Raw genomic sequence first — 3398 nt, 5'->3', positions numbered from 1 at the left:
GAGGGCTCAGGAGGCCTCTAAGGTCCACTGGAGCCTCCCTCTAGGGTATCCAAGGGCAGAAGAAAGGTGACAAATGCAGGAGAGCTCCTAGCAGCTCGCCTCACCTGTGGTCCTCACTTCCCGATGCACAGTGCGGGCCAGCACGGGCCAGGAGGCCTGTTCAGCATCTCTGTGCATTGATGTACATCCAGAGTGGGGAATGGACTTCTGCAGATCCAGTCCTGCAGCTAACCTCCATGCAACTGTGTGCAGGGTTGGGGGACAGGGAAGGAGACGGGGGCATTTTCTGTGCCTCATCAGAGAATGTCATTTGTTGAGGATGAAGCAATGCTAATGCACACCCACCTCTCTCCTTCCTGGTCCAACATCGGTTCCCACAGTGAGCCCATCAGCGCTCTCCCGGGTTGGGCTTGTCCCAGACCCTCTTCCTCATGCCCGTGGGGCCATAGCAGAGATGGCTGCATATCTCAGAATTCCTGCCAGGTACCACATCCTGCATTACCAGAGCACCCCAGAACAGTGGTTCTCCCACACCCTCTTCTACTTGGTTCTGCTAAAGATGTTACCAAAGCATTGGAGTCTAACCAAGACAGCAGCACACCCTCTTTTCCCCAAGAAGAGATGTAAATTTAAAAACATTTTGTCATTTTAGTCAAGCCTTAAGATAAAATTTCAAAAATTATCATCATACATCAATTTTATTGCCAAACATTTGGTAAACACGGTAATCCGCCCCCCGCCCCGCCCCAGACTATGACACATTACTGGGACCCATTATTCCAGAGCCCCTTCCTTTGGAATGGTTGAGGGATTGCCACACAGCAAGGGATACATACAACTGCAAAGGGCTGCCATCTGAGCCTGGGGTCCACCAGGACCACCTGGCTAAAGTTCAACCTACCCCATTCCTTCCTTTGCCACCTTCCCAAGTTCAGGATAACAGTAGTCACAAATTGAGTGCTATTTGCCAAGGACTGTGCTGCTTTCCAAGTGTTAACTCTATTTAGTAACTCTCTACCAAGTAGGATTTCTTGTCCTCATTTTACAGACGACAGGAGGGGCCTGTGGAATAGTAGGTAATAGTTTGAATAAGTCAACAAAGCTTGTTCCTTTGCCAAACACTTTGCCTTGAAGGTATGGTAGCCACACGGACCGGATGTTCAGAATTTTGTAGATATCAATCATTCTGTCACACTGAGATGTTCTAAATGTCAACATTTTGGCATTCAAATTCCATTTCCCAGTCAGTCTCTCACACTAAGTAGGGGGAAGAGGTGTAGTGGCAACATGAAAATCCTTTGTCACCCATGTGGCTCAGTGGTGGAATTGGGAAATATGGACACCATGCTCACAAGCCAGAGACTGAAGCAGCCTTGGAAATGGAGGTATAGGTGGAAGGGCAGCTCATTGTTCCCAGAGCTTACCCTTCTCTGAAAAATGAGATGGCTACACGTCCCCTCCCTCTGCAAGAATGCTGATGCTGGGGTGGGTAGGAGCGTGGGTGTGCATGCGCGTGTACACTCCAACACAGGAGTAGAGATGGATCATCTTTCTGACAGTCCTGTGAATCGTTTAAGTGTCTGACAGAAAAACATGCCATCAATACTGTACTAGTGGAGAGGAAGAAAGGCATGAACACTTCAAAGTGGCAGCTAATTGAAAAATCACTGCGGACTAGGTTTTTGTGCTCAAATACCGACATGATGGCATTTGATGAATCAGGAAGTAACAAGACTGCGAACAGTGATTACCAGTGCTGCTCAGAAAGAAACCGCCTCCACTTCTGTATCCTAACACCTGCTACTAACTGCACCCTCTGTCCCAGCCCCGACCTATGTGACGACAAAGCAGCACCAGGGAGAGTATGAGGGGCTGGGAGGAGGTGCATGTCCAGAGCACCAGAGCTCCGTGGAACAGAGCGCGTACGTGAGCAGACGAAGCGCTCTTGCGTAGAGTCACGTAACCGAAGCATGTGACCAGGCGTAATGCTGCAGGGGTTGCATCAGATACCCAAAGCCAGTGTGTCACATCTAAGGCCTAAATAACATTTCTAGAACAGAGACTTGTCTGCTGGGTCTCTGACAGCCCCTTCCCAGGCTGTGTTGAGAAATGCCAGATTTCCTTATGCTCCTTTGCCTAACGTTTTCCTGGGACATGCAGGCTAGAGATGCAGTCAAACGGTGGAAAAAGACAAGTCTACGGAGCAACCTGGGGGTAAGCGCAATCACCTGGAAGCTTTAAGAAGTAGGATATTCTGGTTCACTAAACGTTCTTACCAATTTAGTACTAATCAGAAATCTCTTTCTGTTGGGACTTTAAAGCTGGAAGTGCTTCTGAAGTGTGGAGGTGCTTGTGTCAGCAAGAACACTCGAATGATGGAGGTGGTACCCTGTTTTGGTGATCTGGGACTCTGCACAGCCTGAGGCTTGGTTCTCTGTGTTGACGATCATTATTTACGCTGCCTCTGTTAAAGGCAACACAGATAATGCCCTTGAAGTTAATTAATCTCTCTCTCTTTTTACTGTAATTTAAAGCTGATTAAGTACATGACCTTATGAATTTGACCTGATTAATCAAGGCTCCTCTGAGGGAAAGAGAACAACAGTGACTAGATGATGGTTGGCTGGCGGATTGCACGTCCCGGGAAACTGAAAAGCCTTGAAACTAGTGCTTGAAGGACCATCAGGTTTGCTTGTGGTTGGATACCAGGATGGGAAGGTAGTTAAGCCCAGTGGGGAAATGGAGGGGTCTGCCCATCTCACGACATTGCAGCATAGATGTTCTCCAGGGTCAAGGATCAGAGGGACTCTGTCTCCCCAGCACCAAGAGCAATGCCTGGCATACAGCTCAATACTAATTTGACAAATGAATGGAGGCCTCCGTTCAATCCATTCTATAGAGATGTCCTCTGGTTACCATTCTTTGTCCATCATCCATCCTCTCTCCATCCAGTGTTTACGTGCTTACCGCATACGAGATGCTAAACCATGGGCTGCAGGGGATTCAATGGTAAATAAGATACAGGCCCTTATGTAGGGTTGATCACTCCTCTGTTTCAGCGGACTTTTTTTTTTTTTTGCGGTACGCGGGCCTCTCACTGTTGTGGCCTTCTCCCGTTGCGGAGCACAGGCTCCGGACGCGCAGGCTCAGCGGCCATGGCTCACGGGCCCAGCTGCTCCGCGGCATGTGGGATCCTCCCAGACCAGGGCACGAACCGTGTCCCCTGCATCGGCAGGCGGACTCTCAACCACTGCGCCACCAGGGAAGCCCTCAGTGGACTTTTTAAAGGAAGGGGGATGATAAGTGGTAGGCTTTCCAGAATGGCCTGAACACAAACAGCATTCTCACGTGCCTTCACTCCCCTACAGACTCTTTGCCTTAGGAAAATCCTGCTTCCT

This window comes from Phocoena phocoena, chromosome 2 (genome assembly GCF_963924675.1).
Source record: "Phocoena phocoena chromosome 2, mPhoPho1.1, whole genome shotgun sequence".
NCBI classification, from domain to species: domain Eukaryota; kingdom Metazoa; phylum Chordata; class Mammalia; order Artiodactyla; family Phocoenidae; genus Phocoena; species Phocoena phocoena.
This window is presented reverse-complemented; position numbering follows the sequence as displayed.